The 26493-nt window shown below is 40.3% G+C and overlaps 1 protein-coding gene across 3 annotated transcripts in view; it reads left to right on the plus strand.

The window, feature by feature from the left end:
• Positions 1-26493, plus strand: part of ZBTB8A (zinc finger and BTB domain containing 8A) — a 58149-nt gene that overhangs the window by 764 nt on the left and 30892 nt on the right. For 2 of the 3 annotated variants that reach the window (XM_034648548.1, XM_034648545.1), the window contains one exon: positions 10361-10464. The exons of the other annotated variant lie outside the window; for it this stretch is intronic. The gene's annotated coding sequence lies outside the window, so the exon portion shown is untranslated. The remainder of the gene's footprint in view (positions 1-10360; positions 10465-26493) is intronic. 3 annotated transcript variants of the gene reach the window in all.

Genomic DNA, 26493 nt, shown 5'->3' on the forward strand with positions numbered 1-26493 from the left:
CCCGGCGCCCCGGGCGCTTCCTCGGGAAGGTGGCTCCGTGGGCAGTCGTCCGAGTTTCTCCTCCATCCTCCATCCTCTGGTTTTATATCGTGATGCAACGGATCCGGGCTTAGAACCGAAGGCAGACTGGCTACACCTAACACATACGGAGCCATAATTTTTGGTTTATGACGGAACCGCACAAACGCACCTTCTCTCCGTGTAGACTGCCTCTTTTGTAAGTTAGTGAGCGGTTTGGCCCCTTCCCTTTCCAATGCGCTTATTTCGCATTGATTGTGCCAGGAGCCGGACTCCACATCTTTCCAAGACGTGTTAGGTTTTCTTTCCTTCTCTCTCTCTTTTTAAAAAATGGAGATATAATTGATATATAACATGTGTTGGTTTTCGTTTAAGACGTCTTTGGAAGCAGTAGATTCCCACCTAGTGGGCTTTTAACTACGCACGTCAGTATTCTGTGCTCAAACGTTTCTGTTTGCGAAACTTTATTTAGTAAATGGAGTGCCTTCAGCTATATAAATTATTTCACTTAATTTCACATAAAGCAGCCACCCAGTCAGGTCGATGGTTATTATGCTTCCCAGATGAGGAAATGCATTAAGTGCAGAATGTAAGCGTTAAACCAGAAGGTGAACCATGGCAGTCTCCCAACGCCTTGCCTCCTGTTCTTGTTCCTCATTCCCTCCCAAAGGCACCTCCAGAGTCTTCTGGAAAGCAAGTCGGTCCCTATGCTTTCCTGCTCTAAAAACCTTAATTGGTTTTTTATCAGAAGAAAATCCAAAATCCTCAATAGGAGAGCCGAGGCTCAAACTTCCTCTCTAGTCCCACCATCCCCCAGCCTCAAGTATGGGTGGGTCTGTGGGACCCCTGGAGCAAGAGCTCTTGGCTGATAACCAGGGATCAGAGATCTTTATTCCTGGGAGCCTTCCTGACCACACCAGTGGTAAATGCGAAGTGAGAATCTAACTTGCAACCCTTGGCCAAATGGGCACGTGTATGGATTAGACTACAAGATGTCCACAGAAGGCATCCTGAGTAGCTGGGCTCCTCCCAGACCATGTAAATTTCTGACCCCATGATACTTGATTCATCCTCTATAATTTAAGTCTTATTTTCTATTTGAAACTGGGTTTCTGTTTAATAGGCTTAACCCTTTCAGTGACATAATTATATGTTTATAACATTTAAAGAATTTGATGTAAGTTTTTTTTAATCTCCCCCGAGGGAATTTTTTGTCACTTCTTTGCTCAAAAATGGTTAGTGCCTCCCCATTTTCAGTGGTTCCCATCTTACTCATATTAAAAGCCAAGGCCTTGTAAAAGCTGGTCCTATGATGTCCTACCTGCTGCACAGTCGGCCTTTCCTTTCTGAGTCCATTTCTCTTTCCTTTCTCCAGCCCTCCTATCCTGCCCCACCTTAGAGCCTTTGCCGTTCCATCTTCCTGGAACACTCTTCCCTTAGATACCGCATGACTGTCTCACCTCCTTTGGACTTTAATTAAATGCCAACTTCTCAATGAGACTTGTCCCAGCTATGGTTTCGATTCTCTTAAACCTTTTTATAGGGGCGCCTGGGTGGCACAGCGGTTAAGCTTCTGCCTTCGGCTCAGGGCGTGATCCCGGCGTTATGGGATCGAGCCCCACATCGGACTCCTCTGCTATGAGCCTGCTTCTTCCTCTCCCACTCCCCCTGCTTGTGTTCCCTCTCTCACTGGCTGTCTCTATCTCTGCCAAATAAATAAAATCTTTAAAAAAAAAAAAAGCCTTTTTATACTTAATTCTAAATCTTTCCAGGGTTAAAAGATGTTCATCCAACAAAGAATACAATTACCAGTGCTAGTTAGCTTTATGACTCAGGGATTTTTGCTAAGGAGGCTAATGAGATTGTTTTGGTGACCCTGATGGGACATACTGAATTCTAGTTTAATGACTATATATCTTAAAAGAGATGGTTTTGGAGCTCACGGTCTTTTTTTTTTTTTTAAAGAGAGGGTCAGGAGGGGCACAGGGAGAGAGAGAAAAAGAATCCCAAGCAGGCTCTCCAACCAGCACAGAGCCCTACCCAGGCTCGATCTCACAACCCTGAGATCATGACCTGAGCTGAAGTCAAGAGTCAAACACTTAACCGACTGAGCCACCCAGGTGCCGCAACTTGAACCTTACTTAATGAATTGAGTACTATTGTGAATGTAGGTTATGTTAATGTCCTTGTGAATGTAAATATTAGCACATTGTAACCGAACCCGACTTATAGGACAATTCCAATTTTTTGTAGAAGTTCCTGTTTTTGCTCCTTCCTACATCTCTACTGCCTTAGTTCCTCACCTTGTCTTACTTTGACAATTACTTTAAGCTTTAAATTGGTCTCTCTGGCCCTGCCTTCCCACTGTTTCTCTCCCTCCAGGCTGTCTCAAGTTTTCGTCTGGGTATGCAAATTGGATCATCATAACAGTAATACCTAATATTTATTGAGCCCTAGCTGCATGCCAGGCATTGTGCACACACTATGGTCAGAAGAAGAGTACAAGACTCGGGTGTTGGTTTGGGGTCAGTCAGCCAGAATTCCAGTCTCTCTTCACTTGCTTCTGTGCAAGTTTGGAAATTTTTGGAAAATTTCTCTATGCCTCAGTTTCTTTATACGGTGCGGATCGTAGCAGCTCTTTCTTCGTGAGGCTGTTGTGAGGACCCCAGTGAGTCTGCAGTGTTTAGCACAGCATCAAGTGAACATTCAAAGGTTAGCTATTTTCACTGAGGTATAACTCACATGTCATAAAATTCACCCTTTTAAAGTAAATTCAGAGGGTGCCTAGGTGGCTCAGTCAGTTAAACGTCTGACTCTTGGTTTTGGCTCAGGTCATGATTTCAGGGTCGTGGGATTGAGCCCTGCTTGGGGCTCTGCACTCAGCGGGGAATCTGCTTGAGGTTCTCTCCTTCTCCCTCCCTCTCCACCCTTACCCCCCTCCCCACAGTCGTGCACACTTGTTTGCTCTCTCTCTCTCTCTCCCGCAAATAAATTAATAAATAAAATCTTAAAACATAAAGTGTAGGGATGCCTGGGTGGCTCAGTTGGTTAAGCATCTGCCTTTGGCTCAGGTCATGATCCCAGGGTCCTGGGATCAAGTCCCACATTGGGTTCCCTGCTCAGCAGGGAGCCTGCTTCTCCCTCTGCCTGCTGCTCCCTCTGCTTGTGCTCTCTCTCTCTCTGACAAATAAATAAATAAATAACATCTTTAAAAAAATAAAAGAGTCCCCCATGTCTTTAAAAAATAAGTAAATAAAATAAAGTGTACAATTCAGTGTATTCGTAGAGTTACACAACCATCGCCACTCTCTAATTCCAGAACATTTTCACCATAGTATAAGGAAACCTTGTACCCATTAGCAGTCACTCCCCATTCTTGCCTCTCTCTACACCCATGACAACCACTAACCTACTCTGTCTCTGTCATCTGCCCATGGTGGACATTTCATTTAAATACTATCATAAAATCTATGGTCTTCTGTTAACTAGCTCCTTTCACTTAGCTTGAGGTTTTGTTTTTTTGGTTTTTTTAAAGATTTTATTTATTTATTTGACAGATAGAGAGAGACAACCAGCGAGAGAGGGAACACAAGCAGGGGGAGGGAGAGGAAGAAGCAGGCTCCCAGTGGAGGAGCCTGATGTGGGGCTCGATCCCAGAACACCAGGATCACGCCCTGAACCGAAGGCAGACGCTTAACGACTGAGCCACCCAGGCACCCCAGCTTGAGGTTTTTAATGTTCACCCATTTTGTAGCAAGTATCAGTCCTTTGTTCCTGCTCATGGCTGAATAATATTCTGTTGTGTGGATGTGTCACGCTTGGCTTGTCCATTCACCAGCTGACAGACATTCGAGTTATTTCTGTGTTTGGGCTATTATGGATAATGCCCCTGTGAACATCTGTGTCCTGCAAGTGTTTTTGTGGACATATGTTTGCATTGATCTTGGGTGTATATCTAGGAGTGGAATCACTGGATTATATACCTGTTTTTTAATAGCTTTATGGAAATACAATTCATATACCATGCAATTCACCTATTTAAAGTGTGCAGTTCAGTGGTTTTTAGTCTATTGGTAGATACATACAACTGTCAATTTTAGAGCATTTTTATCACCTCAGAAGGAAACACTGTACCCTTTAGCTCTCAGGCCTCTCATCCCATCCACCTCCCTACAGCCCGTCCTCCCAGCCCTGGGCAGCCAAGTATCTACTCTCTATCTCTATAGATCTTACTATTCTGGACTTTCATATGAATTGAGTCATATAGTATGTGGTCTTTCGTGATTGGCTTCTTTCACTTAGCAGGATGTTTTCCAAGTTCATCCGTCTCGTAGCAGTACCAGTACTTTAGTCCTTTTTAAGGCTGAGTAACATTCTATCGTACGGATATTCCATTTTCCCGTTGATGGACATTTGGGTTGTTTCCATCTTTTAGCTATCATGAGTAATGCTGCTACAAACATTTGTGTACAGATTTCTGTGGGGACATATATTTTCATTTTTCTTGGATATATATACCTAGGCGTGGAATGGCAGGGTCCCCTGGTAACTCTATGTTTAATCATCTGAGGAACTGCCAGACTGTTTTCCAAAATGGCTGCATCATTTCACATTCCCATCAGCAGTGTATGAAGGTTCTGATTTGTCCAGATCCTGGCCAACGCTTGTTGTGTGTTTGTGTGTGTGTGTGTGTTTATCCTAGCGATCTTAGTGGATGTGAAGTGGTATCTTACTGTGATTTTGATTTGCATTTCCCTAATGACCAATGATGTTAAACGTATTGTTATGTGCTCATTGCTGTTTGTCTTAATTTATTTCATATTGCTATTAATCTTATTTATCTTAGCTATTATCTTATTTAATCCTCTTAACAGACTTCCTTAGACCCTCTTAACAGTCAACATCCCCATTTTACAAAGAAGAAACTGATGCGCAGAATTGAGCAACTTGACTAAGTCACACAGTCACCGGAAGAACTATAGTGATGTCACTCTTCCTAAAACCATGCAAAAGCGCCCCAAACCTGCAAAAGTGGAGGGGCTTCTGGATCTGTTGCCTACATACTTTTTTCTCCTTTTATCTTCCACTATCCCTCCACAGGCCCCATATCTCTAGCCACAGCAACATTTTTATCATCCCTGAAGAAGTCACACTGTTTGATACCTACCGGTGCCTTTGCCCTTGGTGCTGTATCTGGAATGCCCTTTGTCAACCATTTCCTGAATGAACTTCTACTCATGCTTCAAGACCCGTTCAACTGTTACTGCCTTTGGGAACTTCTGGACACTTCTAGACACAGTCATCTGCTTCCTTGATTTCAGAGTTCCCTCATACTAGGAGTATTTTCTTCATTGTAGTGTAACTTGGTTTAAAGCTTCTTTCTTCCTCTCCTTCTCTCTGTTTCTCTGACTCTCTCTCCTTACAGACACTGGGGTGTTCCAGAGCACTGACCTTTCCCAGAGCCAGAGAGAGCCTGGCACAGAGTTGGTGCTCAATAATTATGCATTGAATGAATACATTTCTCCTTTTTTTGAATATCTGCCCTCCTCATAAAAATAGAATAAGAGATTTTTGCTTTAAAAAAGATAGGCAAAGAAAGCATATATAGCTATGTGGAGTTCAGAACAGTGTAAAAGTAATCATTGAATCAAAGGTTGAAGTTGCTCTCTTTCCACTGTTTTTCTAACCCTTCAGAAAGCCTCCAGTGCTGTTGAGGGCTTGGCTCTCAGCAGCATCTGAGCCACCGAGGGTATGACAAACACCTTTGTGTCCACTTCAGTTCCCTCTGTCTCAGTGGTTCTGTTGGATAAGGTGCAATATGAGGTTCTTATGGTTTTAGAATATTTGGGGGAAGCTTTATTTCAAAATCTGCAATGTATTTTCCATCATCGGAAGATACCCGCAAACCAAACAAGGCCATAGTTTTATCTAAGGCCTTCTTAATATGTACATTAAATTGTATCCTAAACCTAAACCCTAAAATTTTAACTTTCAGATTGCAAATCTTATGGAGAGTATAGATCCTATTCTCGTGAAATCTCCTCTGTGATAACATTTTATTTTATTTTTTAAGATTTATTTATTTATTTGAGAGAGAGAGCATGCGCATGAGTAGGAGGGGCAGAGGGAGAGAGAGAGAGAGAGGGAGTCCCACGCAGACTCCTTGCTGAGCACGGAGCCCAACATGGGGCTCCATCCCAGGACCCTGAGATCACGACCTGAGCCGAAACCAAGAGTCAGACGCTTAACCAGCTGAGCCACCCAGGTGCCCCTGTGGTAGCACTGAAAAAATCTGAGTAACAGAACAGCCTATGTGTCTGTTAAATGGATGGATGGGTAAAGAAGATGCAAGAGAGAAGTCTATAATAGAATAATATTCAGCCATGACAAAGAAAGAAATCCTGTCATTGGCAGCAGCGGGACGGACCCTGAGGGCATTATGCTAGTCAAATAAGCCAGATAGAGAAAGACAGATACTACATCTTATCACTTAAATGTGGAATCTCAGAAACAAAGTGAAACTCAGAAACCAACTAGAAAAGTGGTTATGAGGGGCTGGATGGTGGAGGAAATAGGGAGAGGTTGGTAAAAGGGCACGAACTTTCAGCTATAAGGTGAACAAGGTCTGAGGATCTAGTGTGTAACACGGTGACCGTAGTTGATAACACTGTACTGTATCATTGAAATTTGCTGAGAGAGTAGAACTTAAATGTTCTTACAGACACAAACAAACAACAGAAAACCACACCAGAACCAAAAACCAACGAGAAATCTGTGAGCGAGGTGATGGATGTGTTAATTAGCTAGACGGAGGGACTCCTTTCACGGTATATATGTGGATCAGATCATCGTGATACACATTTTAAATATCTTACGGTTTTGTCAATTATATCTTAATGAAGCTGAAAAAATAATCCAAATAGCAAACACCCTGGTTCCTAGAGCATCATTAATGAGGAAGTGTCCGAAATGGAAATATGGCAACCGTCGTTTCTACAGAAAGACTCTTCCTTAGGGTGAGGTCTACAAGAGCTAGTTAGAGTAACCTTAACTTGTTGGCCAGCTAGCAGGGAGCTTTGCAATCTTCACGTACACTGTGCTTTTGAAAAGATCACTCTCTCTTAGTGCGCAAATACGATGGACCCAGTCACATTTTCTTCTGTGTCCACCTTTGTATAAGTTGGCATTTTACAGGCTACGAGAAAATGCGTGGTAGTGAAATCATAAAATGTTTATGTTTTCTGCTCAGTTAAAGAAGTGTTTCAAAGCAGTCTGTGTAATTAATAATGGTGATGACGATGATGGTGATTACCATAATAATAACTAACATCTATCAAGGGCTCGTGAGAAGCCAGGCACTGCTGTAAGCCCTTTACCTGGATGGTTTTCTCCTTTCCCCTGTCCTGTAACTCTAGAAGGTATTTCTGTTATTCCATTTTACAGATGGAGAAACTGAGGCTCTAGGAGGGTAACTTCCCGTGTTATCTAGTTAGTGTGTGGCAGAGCCAGAATTGGCACCTGGACAGTCTGATTCCAGAGCCTGTACCCCCCGCACACTGACCAGTCCCGCTGCTCACAGACTACTCACCCGTCCGCTTGAATTTTGAGGCAGTTGATGTATTAATACGTCATCTGGGCCTAGTTGCAGGAAGAAGACACCAGTCTTGTGTTTTCATTCGTTTGCTAAAGGGAATTGAGTGCTTACAAAATCACTGGAAAGGCCGGGAGGAATGGGCTCCAGGCTGGGCCTGCAGAAATCATTCCCAGAACCAGACAGCCAAACAGTCCCCCCAGGGGAGGGAATCAGGAGGCCACCACTGGCACTGCTGCATTCCAGATGACATCGCTAGCTGCAGTTCAAGGGTCAAGAAATTGCTTCCCTGAAACTGTCCCTCAACACCAACCAACCGGGGACAGTTGTCTCCACCAAACTTGTCTCTGAACAGCCACGAAGCTCTGGACCCTGAAAGGCTGCTGCAGGAAAAGTCAGTGTTTCCATAAATGTGCTTGCCAGCATTAATGCCTAAGCAGCAGAAATATGGTCCCCGCCTCATTTCGGTCTTCCAAGTCTCACAGAAGAACATCTGATGGATGGACCCTATTTCACATGGGGAAACTTAACTGTAAAGGAGTCTGGGAAGTGTACTTTTTAGTTTTCCAAAAGGAAGTTAGAAAGGATGCTGAAGGTTAATATACAAACTAACTAACATCTGCGAGGGTAGGGGCGCCTGGCTGGCTCAGTAGAGGGAACATGTGATTCGTGATCTCAGGGTGGCGAGTTCAAGCCCCATGTTGGGTGTGGAAACTAAAATTTTTGTTTTTTAAAAATACCCACTAGGGTAGAGCATGGTGGTTATTCCTAAAAATGAGATGGCATCAGTATGGAAAAACTACTTAGGGCACAGACTATGTTCAGAAATCAGTTTTCTTGGGGCACCTGGGTGGCACAGCGGTTAAGCATCTGCCTTCGGCTCAGGGTGTGATCCTGGCATTGTGGGATCGAGTCCCACATCGGGCTCTTCCTCTATGAGCCCGCTTCTTCCTCTCCCACTCCCCCTGCTTGTGTTCCCTCTCTCGCTGGCTGTCTCTATCTCTGTCGAATAAATAAATTTTTAAAAAATCAGTTTTCTTAAAAAGCCACAGAATTAACTTTGCTTGCCACTGTACAGACCCAATACTAGTTAGTGTGCTGTTGCGTCCCATTGTTGAACCAGTAAAGCCAAAGCTGTCCACAGTAAGTACCCTTTACTGGGTGCCCTCCTAGCTCAGCGGGGCTAGGTGATAGATGAGCTTCTCGTGTCGCAAGGAGTTGTTCTCAAAAATTATTAGTTTTGTTCCCCCAACTAGTTTTCTGCTCAAAAAATTTTGTAAGCCTCTAGGCAACAATGTTTTGAATGGCTTAAGTTGCCAGAATGCAGACCTCCTCACGACTGGGTAGTTGATGCTATAGTTTTACTAGTTTAAATATGTTTGAACAGCTCTCCTTCCTCTGGTGGTGTTTTCAGGATACTCATTAAAAAAATTGTTTCTGTTCAGGGGCACCTGGGTGGCTCAGTCAGTTAAGCATCTGCCTTTGACTCAAATCATGATCCCAGGGTCCTGGGATTGAGCCCCGTGTAGGGCTCCCTGCTCAGCGAGGAGCCTGGTTCTCCCTTTCTCTCTGTCAAATAAATAAAATCTTTAAAATAAATAAATAAATAAAAATTATTTCAGTCTGTTTTCTTCTTTCTACTTGTCTGTATTTTCTAAATTTTCTGAAGTATATAATACTTTCATAATCAGAAAAAAATACATATTATCTTAAAAAGTGACCCCATTACTTCAGTCAAGGAATTTTTGGGGAGAGGGCCTCCTGGGTGGCTCAGTCGTTAAACGTCCACCTTCAGCTCAGGGCCTGATCCCAGGGTCCTGGGATCGAGCCCCATTTCGGACTCCCTGCTCCACTGGGAGCCTACTGCCTCCTCTCCCACTCCCCCTGCTTATGTTCCCTCTCTCGATGGCTGTCTAAATAAATTTAAAAAAAAAAATTGGGGGGGAGAATTCTTAGCTTAATTGATTGATTTAAAAAGCATCAAATTCATTTTCCACTGCCTATAGACATAAAACCTCACACTCTCTTTGAGTAACAAAACGTCATGGTCAACGAAGAAAAGAGTCAAACAGATTTTTTTTTTTTTTTTGGCAATTAAAAAGGTTTAAAATAGAGTAAAAGCTGAAAAATGGTTAACAAGTTGTTACAGCTGATATTACAAATTGTGGTACACTCTGGTACAATCTGGCAAATTGAATAAGTCATAAAAGATCTGGGTGACTACAGTAGAGCTTTCTGAACATATGCAGTAGGATTTTTTTTTCCACTTCCTGCAACCATACAGTTTTTAAGAAATGTTGGATTTTTCAAGTTGAATCTTTAAAGCTCTTCTGTTTGGTTTTCTTGCAAATCACATCAACGCCACTTGCAGGAAAAGGGTGCTAGGACGTGTGTCACTCTGGTGCCTCCTCATCAGCTGGCCTGCCTTTGAACAGCTGTTGTCTTAAGACGTTTATTTGATTGTCAAAGTTAACAAGTACGTCTGCTTGCAATTTGCCGTAATCCATTTTAATATCAGAAATCACTTCTTGCCGATTTTCATATTAAGGTTTCAGTTAAAAATAAGCAAATCTGTTTATTTCTGGTAATTCATCATCCGTGGCGATTATCTATTTTTACCTGCCAAAAAGTGACCCCTGATGAGTGCTACCATGTAGTTTACTTAAATAAGTAGCTATTAAGTACGTTAGCAGATGTTTTTGTCTCTAATTACAAAAGTACATTGTAAATAGCTATTTGCTCTCTCTACAGGACAATCCTTCACATACAGAGTGTGTTTGACTTGGAATCTTCCCTTTTTTACTCCACTCAATTGACTTAGCAGGGTTTCAAGAGCAGCGTTCGTAAATTTTCAGGTATGAGCCATTTTAATTCTTGATATTATACCTAACTTAAGTATATAGACAGAAAGTAGAGTTTTGCAATTATAGATTTTGTATGTCAGAGTCTGGATTTATTGCTTGAAAAGTGACTGTATAAAACATTCAACATTCTGATTTTCTTGGCCAGGTCTCCCTGTTCCCTCATTGCTAAATTTTTCATTCATTGCCTCTCGTGTACGTATCTCTTCCATTCTACCTTAATCAAAGATTCATATGACGTAAGAGCTAGAGATAATCTAGACCAGTCCCCTCAATTTGCAGAGAAGGACATGAAGCTTAGAAAGGTAAAGGTCAAGTCCGTGGACATAGAGCTAATTGAGTGGTAGAGCTGGTGTCAGATCTCCCAGCTCTTCCCCTGACAGTTGTGCAAGAGTATAGCTCAGCAATTACATCCTGGAGCTTTGGAGTGCCTGTCTCAGTTAATATCCTTTTCTGTCCAATGGGGAGAATAATAACACCTACCCGATAGGTTGTCGTCGTCGAAGAAGACAGTATATGTTGCTACTATTATTATCCGTGGCCCTCTTTCTCATTGGGTTGATCCCTTCACTGCTTCTTGAAACTCCCCGCCTCGGCTAACAGTCACCATGCTCTCCTATTTCTCCCTGTCTCTGTAGCCCTGGCTCTTCCCCGTCTTGCTCCACAGTCAAGGGCAGTCCTCTAGGTTCTCATCTCAGCCCGTGCTTCTGGTGAGCCCCTCCATCTCTCATTGCAGATATCTTCCACCTCTCTGTCTTCACGTCTGACTTACCCTCTGAACTTCAGATCAGCATGTCCGGTGGCCCTCTGGCAGTTGTTACCTGCCTTCCCACTTACCTCACATATGATGTACTTAAAACCAAAGCCATGCCTTTCCCCCTAAACCAGTTCTTCCTCCTGACTTCCTAATTTCTATTAGTGATACTACCAGACACCTAGGCTGTACAGATCACTGTGTTCTCTTTATAGCTTTCTAGCCTTCCACAGCCATGACAAATTGTCATGCACCCTCTAGTACAATCTGGCAAATTAAATAAGTTGCAAAATATCTGGATGACTGCAGTGAGGCTTTCTGAACATATGTAGTAGGACTTTTCAATCAGCCATCAAGACCCATGGATTTATTTCCCATTCGGGTATTTTGCTTCTTTTCCTTCCTTCCCATTCCTGCCATCATCATGGCATTCAGGCCATTAACCAGACCGACAGCTGCAAATAGAGTAGCTGTTCATTTACCTGGAAGTGGCCGGGTTCCTTTTCTTTCTTTCTCTCCCCCAAGAATTACAGCCTCTTGATTTTGTAATGGAATGTCAGCTTGTCGCTTGTTCATTAGCACATGAATCTTGACTTAAGTAAAGACACAGAATATCATTATTCTGGCAGCTTCCAAAATCCCTTAATCTTGAATTACAACCTAGATCTGACTAACTGTACCCACTTGTTTGACAAACTTTAAACATTTGTATTTTTGAATATATTTTTATTATTCAGAACTCAAAATGTTTAAAAGTATACCATGCAAAGTCCCCATCCCGTTTTGTTTCCTATCTCCCAGAGCCCATCTCACTTCCAGCTCACAACCACTGTTCTGTTTCTTGTTAATCTGGTTCAGAGTTTCTGCTTATTTTTTTTCCTTGTGTGTGTATGTATGTATGTATATGCACACACACGCACACAATCTATTCCTTGCTTTTTTAAAAACTTAACTATGTATCATAGCCATCTTTCCATATAACGATCCCTATTCATGGACATTTTTCTTTTTTTTTNGCACACAATCTATTCCTTGCTTTTTTAAAAACTTAACTATGTATCATAGCCATCTTTCCATATAACGATCCCCTATTCATGGACATTTTTCTTTTTTTTTCTTTTTTTTTGAAGATTTTATTTNAAGATTTTATTTATTTATTTGACAGAGATAGAGACAGCCAGCGAGAGAGGGAACACAAGCAGGGGGAGTGGGAGAGGAAGAAGCAGGCTCATAGCGGAAGAGCCTGATGTGGGGCTCGATCCCACAACGCCGGGATCACGCCCTGAGCCAAAGGCAGATGCTTAACCGCTGTGCCACCCAGGCGCCCCCATGGACATTTTACTGATCCTTAACTATCACAAACAGTTCTTCAGCGGTAACCATGGACGTGTGTCATTCTGATCATGTACCATCGAACCTGTAGGATAAATTCCCAGAAGTGAAATTGCTTGGTCAGAAAATACGTGCTTTTGTAATTTTGAGAGCCATTGCCAGTTTGACCTCCATGGGATCATACTAATTTATATTTCTGCCAGTAACGATTGAGGGTACCTGTTTTCCCACATTCTTTTTTTTTTTCTTTAAGATTTTATTTATTTATTTATTTTAGAGAGAGAGCACGTGAGCAGGGGGAGGGGCAGAGGGAGAGGGAGAGAGAGAATCCCAACCAGACCCCACACTGAGTGCGAAGTCCCATGAGGGGCTCGATCTCACAACCCATGACATCATGACCCATGTGATTATGACCTGAGTGGAAATCACGAGTTGGATGCTTAACCGACTGAGCCACCCAGGCGCCTCTTTTTTCCCATGTTCTTATCAATGTTATCACATTTTTGGAGTTTTTGCTGCCTTGAGAGGAGATGAGCAGGACATCAGTGTAGTTTTAATGTGTGTTTATATTTTTATGACAGAGGTTAAACATACTTTTCATAGGATAAGGGACATTTGTGTTTCTTTTCCTGGGAACTGTTCTTTGTCTCATTTTGTGTTAGGGTTATTGTTCTTCCTCTTGCCAATTTCTTCCAAGCAGGTGGAGATGACGCTTTTCTCTGATAGACTTTTTTGCCACGTTGTCATACGTCTTTTGCCTTTGCTTGTGATATTTTTTGCCCATGCAGGATTTTGTTTCATCTTTATGTAATCAAATATATCAACCTTTTATTTTATGGCTTCTGCATTTTGAGTCACAGGCCCTTCCCACTCTGAGTTTATAGAGTCTCCTGTATTTTCTCTTAGAACTTCCATGGCTTTGTGTTCACACTTCAATCTTTGATCCATATGGAATTTATCCGGGTATGAGATGGGAAGTGTAAATCCAGCTTAATTTTTTTTTTCTGGAAAGCTAAAATTNTTTGCCCATGCAGGATTTTGTTTCATCTTTATGTAATCAAATATATCAACCTTTTATTTTATGGCTTCTGCATTTTGAGTCACAGGCCCTTCCCACTCTGAGTTTATAGAGTCTCCTGTATTTTCTCTTAGAACTTCCATGGCTTTGTGTTCACACTTCAATCTTTGATCCATATGGAATTTATCCGGGTATGAGATGGGAAGTGTAAATCCAGCTTAATTTTTTTTTTCTGGAAAGCTAAAATTGCCTCAGTGTCACTTATTAAACCGCTCATTTTTTCACCACAGGTTCATCATATATTAAATTCCCACCGATACTGGAGCGTATGTCTGGATTTTCAAATATGCTCCGCTGGCCTTTTTCTTTATCACGGTTTTAATTACTGAGGAAGTATAATTAAATAGATTATTTAATTAATTTTATAATAATATATTTTTATAAATAAATAAATAAATAAATAAAAAAAAATAATAAAATAAATAAAATATAAAAATAAAANGTTGGTGCTAATTCTTCTCTTTGTTCTTCTTTGTCATAATTCAACTAGCTATCCTTATTTACTTATTTTTCCATAAAACTTTAGCAGCAACTTGTATTGATCTTAAAATAACCTGCTGGTGTTTTTATTATGGTCTTGTTATTATAACATATTTTAGGAAGAACTGACACCCAATATGTCAAATTTTCTAATTCAAAAGTCTTAGCTTTCCATAGTCTCCTCTTATGTCTCTTAGTTTTCTTCATATGAGTCTTAATGCACTTGTTAAATTTCTTCCTAGGTATTTTAGAATTTTGATGCTATTGTAAATGGGAGTCTTTTATTCCATTATATCTCTTACCTAAAGTGGGTTTTTTTGTAACAATGAAAGTTACTGATTTCTAATACTCATTTTATAACCTCTTTCCCCTGCTTCCTGTTTGTGGTCATTTTGCAGTCGAATCTCTTGCATTTTCCAGGTATACAATCATATTAGCTGCAAATGATGATACTTTTACCTCCAGTGGTCCCTTTTCTACTTTCTTTCTCAAGTTAATTGCCTTGGCTAATGCCTCTACAACAGTGTTAAATAATAGTGGTATTAGTGGGCATCCTTGTTCTGTTGCTGACTTTACTGGAATGTTCTATTCAGATGCTAGGTTTTAGACTGAAATAGACATATTTTATCACCAACCAGCTTTTATTGAGAGCAAATTATAGACCAGACTCTGTACCATAAAATAGAGATTAAAAAAAGAAAATGAGTATGACTCTGCCCGGCTTCAAAGAGTTTACAGGAAGAGACAGATACACAAATTAGTGTTAGAGATGTCACAGTCAAGTTATGTAGAGTGTAGTGGAGGCACAGGAAAGGTTGATGGCTGATCAGCTTGAGCCCCAAGTCAAGATCAAGGTCCAAAGAACAGGGGCGCCTGGGTGGCTCAGTCGTTACGCGTCTGCCTTCGGCTCAGGGCATGATCCCAGCGTTCTGGGATCAAGCCCTGCATCAGGCTCCTCCACTGGGAGCCTGCTTCTTCTTCTCCCACTCCCCCTGCTTGTGTTCCCTCTCTCGCTGGCTGTCTCTCTCTCTGTCAAATAAATAAATAAAATCTTAAAAAANTCTCTGTCAAATAAATAAATAAAATCTTAAAACAAACAAACAAAGTCCAAAGAACAAGGTACTAAAGCCTATTATTGGTTTGCATTGGAATGTTTTCTTTAAATTCATTATAGGATGTCCTTGACTTTGGAGGCAACATATAGGGAAAGTCATGCAGAGAACCTTTGTTAGTTCAGTAAGGACACTGGTGAGGATATTGACTGAGTGCCTCCGACATACCAAACGTTAAACTAAGGCCAACAGCCGTACACACATAGACGTGGTCTCTACTCGTATGGATATTACAGTGTTGTGGAGAAACATACATTAAAATAGACAGATGCAGTCCAGCATTTGCCAGGAAGTGCATGTATATGGTACAGTGTGTAGGAAATCGAAGTTGACGTCAGTCCAGGGAAGTCAAGGAAAGCTTCCCAAGGGAGGCGCTGTTTGAGCCGACTCTGAAGGAGGAGCAAGAGCTTCTCAGATTGAGAAGGATGGTTTTACGGTAGTACAGGAACTATATGGACAGAAGCTTGGCGGCATGAAGGGTACCGTGTGCCCGGGAATTGGCATGTAGCCTAAGGACGGGAGGCAAGGTAGGTGGTAGGAGATGAGCGTGCAGAGATTGGCAGAAGCAGGGTCCCAGAGAGTATTAAATCCATTCATACAAGTAGGGACTTTAGCCAGTAGGCAGGAAGGAGCTGTTCAAGAATTTTAAGCAGCAGAATCCAGAAAGATAACATACTTCAGGGTGGTTTGAAGGAAGAAAGATAAAAGGCAAGGAGGAGACCAATTAGGAAGTTATTGTATTAGTTCAAATATTCTCTCTGATGACATTTAGCATCCTCATATAAGGACTCACGTGACAAATTCCTCCTAGAAGTTAGTGCCGGGAAAATGCTCATTTTTACTGGGGAAATGATGTGAGCACTGTATAAGGTTTGAGTAGATCCCTCTGGAAAAAGCAGAGACCAGCCAGGAAGCTAATACAGTAGTCTGTCTACTCAAGTGTTCTTTTATGATCCTCAGTAGGGTTTTGCCATTTTTGTCATAAACTTCCTGCATGCTTCTCATTACGGTATTTCGTCTCAACTATTTTTGTGAAAGGGATCTTCCATTGTATCTGCTAACTACCTATTTCTTTTTGTGTATTAATTTCATAAGTGGCTATCTTACCAGATTCTTTTGTTTCTAGGAGTTTTTATTTAATTGAGTTTGTTAAGGTATAATTTACATACAATAAAACGCACCCATTCGAAGTGTACAATTCAGTGGGTTTTGACATATATTCGTAACAGTCACCATAAGTAAGATAGAGAACATTTCCTTCACCCAAAATTTCCCTCCTGCCTTTTTCCCCCCCTTACGCCTTTTTGTCATGAAACCCTCCTATCTGTCTCACTCAGCCCAGGCAACTATTAACCTCCTAATTCTGTCACTCTGGATTAGTATCACCTGTTCAGGAATTTCTTGTAATGGGAGCCACCCAGTACGTGCTCCTTTGTGTCTGGCTTTCATGTGTTGAGGCCGGCGCTTTTGAGATTCATTCAGGTTACTGCGTGCATCAGAGCTTGTTCCTTTCTGTGGCTCAGTACTATTCCGTGGCACAGATGGACCGCGATGTAGCTGTTCACCAACTGATGGATGTTTTCTTTGCCGTTTGGGGCCACTACGAATGAAGCTGCTACGAAAATTCTTGTGCCCATCTCGTTGTGGACGTATGTTTTCATTTCTCTTGGGTAAATACTCAGGAATGAAATCGTTGGCTCAAAAGCAGGTATAACTTTGTTCGAACTGCTAAACAGTTTTCCAGAGTGACTGACTCTTATTTCATATTCCCGCCAGCAGTGGTGAGATCCAGTTTCTCCACATTCTTGTCAACACTTGATAATGTCCATCTTTTCAGTTTTAGCCTTTGTAGTATGTGTGTAATGACTTTTTTTTTTAAAGATTTTATTTATTTTTGTCTTTGAGAGGGAGAGAGGGAGCGGAGAGAAGGACAAGCAGACTGCACACTGAGTGCAGAGCCCAAGGTGGGGCTCGATCCCACGTCCCTGAGATCATGACCTGAGCTAAAATCAAGGGTCGGAGGCTTAACCAACTGAGCCACCCAGGCGCCCCTGTGTGTAATGACATTTAATTGTGGTTTTAATTTCCACTTCCTATATGAAGTGTATGAAGCATGGTGTTAGGGACACCTGGGTGGCTCAGTTAGTTAAGCGTGGGACTCTTGATTTGGGCTCAGCTCATGATCTCAGGGTCGTGCTGTCGAGCCCCTGGTCAGGCTCTGCACTGGGCATGGAGCCTGCTTAAGATTCTCTCTTTGTGGGATGCCTGGGTGGCTCAGTCAGTTAAGCATCTGCCTTTGACTCAGGTCATGATCCCAGGGTCCTGGGATCGAGACCCACGTCAAGCTTCCTGCTAAGTGGGGAGTCTGCTTCTCCCTCTCCCTCTGTCCCTGCTCATGTTCTCTCTCTTGCTCACTCTCTCTCTCAAGTAAATAACTAAAATATTAAAAAAAAAAAGAAAGATTCTCTCTCTGCCCCACCTCCCCATGCTTGCACATGTGCTTGTGCCCACGCAAGCTCTCTCTCTCAAAAAAAAAAAAAAAAAGAATGATGTTAAACATCTTTTCATGTGCTAATTTGTGTATCTTCTTTGGGGAAATGTCTGTTTAAATCATTTGCCAATGTCATATAGTTTGTCCTATCACTGAGTTGTTTGATGTCTTTACACATTCTGGATGCAAGTCTTTTGTCAGATATATATATTGCAAATACTTTATTCTAATTCATGGTGTGGCTTTTCATTTCCTTAATAGTATCGTTCAAAGTGCAGAATTTGTCAAATTTTTCTTTATGGCTGATGCTTTTTGTGTGCTCAGAAATCTTTGTCTAGGGGTACCTGGCTGGCTTGGTTGGAAGAGTGTGTCTCTGTTGATCTTGGGGTCATGGGTTCAAACCCCATGTTGGGTGTAAAGATTACTAAAATAAGTAAACTTAAAAAAAAAAAAAAAGAGGGGTGCCTGTGTGGTGCAGCCTGTTAAGCTTCAGACTCTTGGTTTGGCTCAGGATGTGATCTCAAGGTCGTGAGATTGAGCTCCGCCTCAGACTATGTGCTGAGTATGGAATCTGCTTGGGACTCCCTCCTCTGCCTCTGCCTCTGTCCCCCCTCCCCCCCTTCAAATAAATAAATAAATCTTAAAAAAAAAAATGAGGGGCGCCTGGGTGGTTCAGTTGGTTAAACAACCAGCTCTTGATTTCAGCTCAGGTCATGATCTCGGTGTGAGCCCCATGTCAGGCTCTGCACTGAGCCTAGCACCTGCTTGAGATTCTCTCTCCCTCTCCCACTGCCCCTCCCCCTGCTCAGGCATTCTCTCTCTCTCAAAAGAAAAAGAAAGAAAGAAAAGAAATCTTTGCCTACCCCAAAGTCCTGAAGATTTTCTCCTATGTTTTCTTCTACAAATTTAACTTTTACATTTAGTTTTGTGATCCATTTTGAGTTTAAAATTTGTGGTGTAAAGTAAGGGTCAAGGTTCATTTTTTTTTTCTCCTATGATGGATACCCAGTTGTTCTGGTACCATTTAAAAAAAAATATTAGTATTTCCACATTGAGTTATTGTGGCACCTTTTTAAAAATTTGATAACACTGATAATATATTTGTGTGTATATTTCTGGACTCTCTTCTATTCCACTGATCTATGTGTCTAACCTAATGTAAATACTACACTGTCAGGGAGCCTGGGTGGCTCAGTGGGTCGAGCATCCTGCTGTTGATTTCAGCTCAGGTCATGATCTCAAGGTTGTAGGATTGAGCCCCGAGTAGGGTTCTGCGCTCAGCATGAAGTCTGCTTATCCCTCTCTCTCTACTCCTTCTCCTCTCCCATATCTAAAATAAATAGATAAATAATCTTAAAAAAAATGCTACACTCTCTTGGTCACTGTAGTTATATTAAATCTTAAAACCTCGTCAGGCAAGTCCCTTTTATTCTTTTCAACATTGTTTTGGCTATTCTAGGTCCATTGCATATTGTATAAATTTTTGAATCAGCTTGGTAATTTCTACAAAAAGAAGCTTTTTGGATTTTGATTGACATGACATGGATTCCATAGGTTAATTTGAATAGAATTGACATATTAACTGTTTTGGTCTTCTGATTGATGTATGTGGCCTGTCTTTCCATTTATTTAGACCTTTGACATTTCTCTTAGCCATTTTGTAGTTTCCAGTATACAGAGTTTGCATATATTTTATTAATTTGATCCCTAGGTGTTTCATGTTTTTTAATGTTTTTATGAATGCATTGTTTTTTTATTTCATTTTCTGATTGTTCATTATTGACTTATACGAGTAAATTTTTATATGTTGACCGTATATCCTGTGACCTTGTTAAATTCAGTTAGTTATTAGTTCTAGAAGAGTCTCTGTAGATCTCTGGGGATTTTTACATGATTTCTCTTGGGATTTACTTATTTGTACAGTGAGTAAACAATGACAGGCTTTTTTTCCCCTTCCTTTTCACTCTCTTTTATTTCTTTTTCATTTCTTGTTACATTGACCAAGACCTCCAGGTCAATGTTGAGTAGAAGTGATGAGAGCACAAATCTTTGCCCTCTTCCCTATCTTAGAGGGGAAAGCATTCAATCTTTTGCTTTTTGTAGATGCTCTTTAACAGGCTGGGGAAGTTCCCTTCTATTCCTGTTTTGCTAGAGTTGTTATCATGAATGCCTGGTTTGTTTTTTTATAAATGCATGATTAATTTTTCAAATGCTTTTTTTGCATCTATTGTTTTTTTAAAAGATTTTATTTATTCGTTTGAGAGAGAGAGAGCATGCACATGGCTCAGAGGGAGAGGGAGAAGCAGACCCCCCAGTGAGCAGGGAGCCCATCCTGGGGCTTATTCCCAGGACCCTGAGATCATGACCTGAGCTGAAGGCAGCCGCTTAACTGACTGAGCCACTGAGGCACCCCTCTGCATCTATCGATAATCATTTTTTTCTTAATTTTTTCCATTAACATGGTAAATTGTGCAGATTGATTTTCAACTGTTAAACTATCTTGCATTCCTGGAGTAAAACTTAGTTGTTGTTGCTTTTTATATATTTGATTTGCTAGTATAATGTTACACATTTTTTGTGTCTGTATTTACAAAGGATATTATTCTAGAGTTTTCTTTTCTTAGAGTGTCTTTGGTTTAAGTACTAGTATACTGGCCTCATAAAAAGAGTTGGGAAGTTTTCCGCCTTCCCTATTTCCCTAGTGTTTGTATGGGATGTGTATTATGTCTTCCTTAAATGCCTAATAGAATTTAACATTGAAGCCATTTGGGCCTGGAGTCTTTTTTGTGGGCAGATTTTTAAAGTTACATTTTCAGTTTCTTTAATATTATATGTTTAGTTTCTTTAATTGATATATGGCTGTTCAGACTTTTTATTTTTTCTTGTGTCAGTTTTGACCATTTATATCTCTTAAGAAATGTGTTCATTTCAGGGGCCCTGGGTGGCTCAGTTGGTTAAGTGTCCAACTCTTGATTTTGGCTCAGGCCATGATCTCAGGGTTGTGAGATCAAGCCCTCCATAGGGCTCTGTACTGGGTGTGGAACCTGCTTAAGATTCTCTCTCTCTCCCTCAGTCCTCCCTCCCTCTCTCAAAACAAACAAACAAACAAACAAACAACAGTGTTCATTTCATCTAAATTATTGAATTTATTGACAAAGAGTTGTTCATAATATTTTGTTTTTGTTTTTTTAACGTCTGTAGGATCTGTAATGATGTTTCCCTCTTTTATTCCTGATATTGGTAATTTTTCATTTTTTCTTTTTTTTATTAATTGGTCAAGCTAGAGGTTGATAAATTTCATTGATATTCATATCAGTTTTATTGCTATTGATCAATTTATTGATATTGAGATAGAGAACTAGCTTTTGGTTTCATTGATTTTCTTCTCTCATTTGCTCAGTTTCTATTTCATTTATTTCTGATCTTGTCTTTATTTTCTTTCTTCTCCTTATATTGGGTATAATTTGATCTCCTTTTTCTAGCTTCTTTATGTAGAAACTTAACTCACTGAGTTTTAGAACTTTTATCTTTTTTAATTTTTTATTTATTTTTTTATTTTTTTTTTTTATTTTTTTAAAGATTTTATTTATTTATTTGACAGAGATAGAGACAGCCAGCGAGAGAGGGAACACAAGCAGGGGGAGNTCAGTTTCTATTTCATTTATTTCTGATCTTGTCTTTATTTTCTTTCTTCTCCTTATATTGGGTATAATTTGATCTCCTTTTTCTAGCTTCTTATGTAGAAACTTAACTCACTGAGTTTTAGAACTTTTATCTTTTTTAATGTAAGCCTTTGAAGCTATACATTTTCCCCTAAACACTACTTTAACTGAAAACAACAAATTTTGATATATTGTTTCATGTACTTCAAAACACTTTGTAATATTGCTTGTGATTTCTTTTACACATAGGTTATTTAGAAGTTTAGTCTTCAATTTCCAAATTTTGGAGGATTTTCATTTGCTATTGATGTCTAACTTAATTCCATATGGTCAGAGAATATGCTTTGTATGATTGCAATCTTCTAAATATATTAAAAGTTGTTTTATGGCCAAGCCTATAGTCTATCTTGGTAAATGTTTGAAATGCACTTCAAAAGAATGTATACTTTGCTGCTGTTGTGTGGAGTGTTCTATAAATGTCAATTTGGTCAAGTTGGTTGATAGTGTTGGTCAGGTGTTTTGTATACTTATCGATTTTTCTATGCCTTCTATAAATTACCGAGGAGTGTTGAAATATACAGCAATAGATATGAATTTCAGTATTTCTCTTCACTTCTGCCAGTTTTTGCTTTCTGTTTTTGAACCTCTGTTATTAGGTACATAGATACTTTCGGTTATATTTTCTCAGTGAAGTAATATTTTTATAATTATAAAACCTTTTTAACTCTGGTGTTGTCTTGAGCCTACTTTGCCTGATATTAATATAACCATCCCTCTCTCTTACAATTAGGGTTTTCATGGTATCCTTTTTACATTTATTTACTCTTAACGTCTGTGTCTTTATATTTAAAGTGAATTTCTTGTAGATAGCATGCATTTGGTCATTTTTCATCCAGTCTGATAATCTTATTTTTAAGTGGAGTTCTGAATATTTGCATTTAATATAATTATCAATATAGTTGGATTTAAATGTACCATCTTCCTGTTTGTTTTTTATTTATGTCATCTGTTTTTGTTCCTTTCCAGCTCTTTTCCTGCCTTTTCCTTATCCTGCCTCAATAAAGACTACTGAATAATTTTTGTATTCTCCACTTTATTTCCATTTTATCTCCACTGTTGGCTTATTAGGTTAAACTCCTTGTTTTACATTTAATGGTTGCTCTAGAGGTTACAACATGCATTTTACTTATCACTCATCACAAATCACACCACTTCATGTATAGCAGGGGTTGGCAAACTACAGTCTTCAGGTCAAGTCTGGATCCCTACCTGCTTTTATAAGTAAAACCACAGCCGTTCATTTATGTGTTCTTTATGGTATATTTTGTGCTACAGTGATAGAGTTGAGTTGTTGCAACAGAGACCATTAGCCTGTAAAACCTAAAATATTTGCTATCCTGCCTTTTACAGCAAAAGTTTGCAAACCTCTGATGTATAATGTATTTCTGTTTCTCATCTTTTCTTCATATACTTTTTCTGCTTCCGCCTTTTCCAGAACCTCAATTACAAACATATTAGACCACTTAACATCGTTCCACATGTCACTAAGGCTCTGTTCATTTTTTATCTGTCTTTTTTTTTAACATCAAATAATCCATTGCTGTGTCTTCACATTCATGGATTATTCTTCTACAATTTATAACTGCTATTATTAAGCCCATCTAGTGAATTTTTAATTTCAGATATTGTATGTTTTCGTTTCTAGGAATTTTACTTGATTGTTTTTAATATCTTCTATTTCTCTATATTCTTCATGTTTTTCTTTAAATTTTGAATATATGTATAATAACTGTTTTTACATCTTTGCTAAGTCTAGCATTCATTTCTGGATCTATTGATTACTTTTTCTTCCGAGTCTAGCATGACTTTTTTTTTTTCACGTGTCTAGTACTTTTTGATGGGATGATGGACAAAGTAAACATGTGTTTTTGAGTGTCTGAATTTTGTGTCTTTAAAGACTTTTGAATTTTTGGTTTACTTGTTAGTTAAGTTGCTAAGGGATCAGCTTGATGATTTAAGGCCTGTTTTTGAGTTTGGGGGACAGTTCTAGGATGATCTTTACTGTTGAGTTCGGGTAGTCCTTCAACTAAGATGTTGCTGTTCTGGGTTCTCCATTTAATGCCCTGGGTGCTCAGTGAAGAAGTCTTACTCTGGCTGGTCAAAACTTAATTGTCTCTCTCTCTTTTTTTTTTAAAGTTTTATTTTTGTTTTTTTTTTTAAGATTTTTTATTTATTTATTCGACAGAGATAGAGACAGCCAGCGAGAGAGGGAACACAAGCAGGGAGAGTGGGAGAGGCAGAAGCAGGCTCATAGCGGAGGAGCCTGATGTGGGGCGATCCCATAACGCCGGGATCACGCCCTGAGCTGAAGGCAGACGCTTAACCGCTGTGCCACCCAGGTGCCCCCAAACGTAATTGTCTCTTAACTCTCCGTGAGCTCTGGGAATTTTTCTGCTTAGACTTCTTCTCTTTACTCAGACTCTTGAAGTTTCACATTACACGTATGGATTAGTGTTTAGCACAGACTTAGAATATTCCTATACAGATTTATTGACCCCATTGCCTGTGTCATTGTCTCCTCTGGTACTTTACCCTAAAACTTCCAGGTACCTCAGCCCTGGTGAACTCAGCCCCCTGTCCGCCACCTCTGCTTTTTTTTTTTTTTTTTTAAATAGGCTCCACACCCAACATGGGGCTTGAACTCACAACCCTGAGATTAAGAGTCACATTGTCCAAGGACTGAGCCAGCCTGACGCCCCTGTTCAGTACATTTTGATTTCCCCTTCCTGTATCACAATCCAGAAAGCCAAAGCGATTCGCCTACCTCATTTGATCCTCAGAGATCATAGTCCCACTTCTCCTGTTTTTTATTGTCTAAAAACATTTTTCATGTATTTTATTCAGTTTTCTAATAGTTTATCGCAGAATGCCAAGTCTAGTACCAGTTATTCCAACATGGCAAAAGCCCAATTTTACTTTAGAAAATAGTTTTTTAATTTTACTCTTGCATTTCTTTAAAGTAGTTTTCATGCCCAGCGTGGAGCCCAGTGTGGGGCTTGAACTCATGATCCCGAGATCAAGACCTGAGCCGTGACCAAGAGTCAAACACCCAACTGACTGAGCCACCCAGGAGCCCCTACTTTTGCATTTTAAAGATACATGCTATCACCTGCAATAACAATAACTGTTTCATCCCTTCCGATATTCATATTTTCTATTTAATTATCTTGCCTAATTCATTGGCTAGTACATCCAGGACAGTGTTAAATAATACTATTGATATTTTCTCGGTATTTTTCCCTAAGGGTAGATGGGAAAGCTCTTTAAAGAGATAACATCAAGAGTTAATGGAAGTGTTGGAGGAAAAAGACACTCAACTGGTGTTGGTAAAGATATAAATTAATATAATGTTTTGGGAAGGTAATCTGTACCCACTCAGCTGCGCCACTTCTCGGAATCCGGTTATTTCACAAGTGTTCAAGGATCCATGTGCAAAGGTGTTTGTTGTGGCATCATTTATAATAGCAAAAAATTGTAAAGTCATAACCCATGACCATGTTTCAAATGAAAATAGAGCAATTATTAGATTTTAACTGACAGGACATAATAGTAAAAAATTGGGTATGGATCTGATGCTTGTCTAGCAATATTCCCAGGTGTCTTGTTTTGGCAGGTGTATGGCACAGCCCTGAGTACGTTCTCCTTCTGTTAGCAGAGTGTCCTTGTTTGTCTGTGCTCTGGAGACATACGAGAACTCAGGAAAGGCTGGGTCCTTGGGCATAGAATGAGAATACGAAGGTGCCAATCTCTAACCACATGATTCAGTCTCTTTTATGTAATAATTTCTGGTTTTTGAAGTGGGATTTTGAAGCCCACTATTAGCCAGAATCTGGATTACATCAAACGTGGAAGAAACTTTATTGTAGACATGGCTCCTTGAGCATTAATTTATTGGGGTGCTCTTCCCCTCTAAATATGTTCAAGTTTAGGGGCGCCTGGGTGGTGCAGTCGTTAAGCGTCTGCCTTTGGCTCAGGGCATGATCCCGGCGTTCTGGGATCGAGCCCCGCATCAGGCTCCTCCGCTGGGGGCCTGCTTCTTCCTCTCCCACTCCCCTGCTTGTGTTCCCTCTCTCTCTGGCTGTCTCTCTCTGTCAAATAAATAAATAAAATCTTTTTGAAAAAAGTTAAAAATAAATAAATTTGTTCAAATTTATAAATTTGATACAGTACTGACTTGTAGTTAATGCGTTTTTAAAAGACGTGCCCAGCCAGTTCAGTACAGTTAGCACTAATGAGAGCTGGTTTGGCAGATCGCACGTTCCTGAGGTGGAGAGGCCTCACTAATCTGTTTGTGTTCCTGGCCATGGTCTCCCCTTCTGTCACGATTACGTGTTCTGCTGAATGGTTTTGGCCCAGAATGACTTATCACAGGTATGCAAGTGTTTAGGCTAAAGTTACCATAAGAGTATTAAACACAAGTATTACTTCGGATTTTATTTTATTTTATTTTATTTATTTTTTTAAAGATCTTATTTATTTACTTGACAGAGAGAGAGACAGCCAGCGAGAGAGGGAACGCAAGCAGGGGGAGTGGGAGAGGAAGAAGCAGGCTCTCAGCGGAGGAGCCTGATGCGGGGCTCGATCCCAGAACGCTGGGATCACGCCCTGAGCCAAAGGCAGACAGACGCTTAATGACTGTGCCATCCAGGTGCCCCTATTTCGGATTTTGAAATGGATGTTTTAGGGACACCTGGGTGGCTCAGTTGGTGAAGCATCCACCTCCAGTTGAGGTCATGATCCCGGGGTCCTGGGATTGAGTCCTGCCTCAGGCTCCTTGCTCAGCAGGGAGCCTGCTTCTCCCTCTGCCTGCTGCTCCCCCTGCTTATGCTCACTCTCTTTGACAATTAATAAATAAAATCTTTAAAAAAATAATAAAATGGATATTTTACAGTGGCTTGAGCCAGGAAAACACCTTCAAAAAACTTGTCAGCTGTTAATTAGAGATTGGTGGAAGACTTCTGACATCATGGAAAGTACCATGAAGTTATTGTAGCCTGCAAAGAAATGATTCACAACTATGTACCTGAACGAACCTGAAGGAAATTTTGCCTGCA

The sequence above is a fragment of the Ailuropoda melanoleuca genome, chromosome 2 (assembly GCF_002007445.2).
Source record: "Ailuropoda melanoleuca isolate Jingjing chromosome 2, ASM200744v2, whole genome shotgun sequence".
NCBI classification, from domain to species: domain Eukaryota; kingdom Metazoa; phylum Chordata; class Mammalia; order Carnivora; family Ursidae; genus Ailuropoda; species Ailuropoda melanoleuca.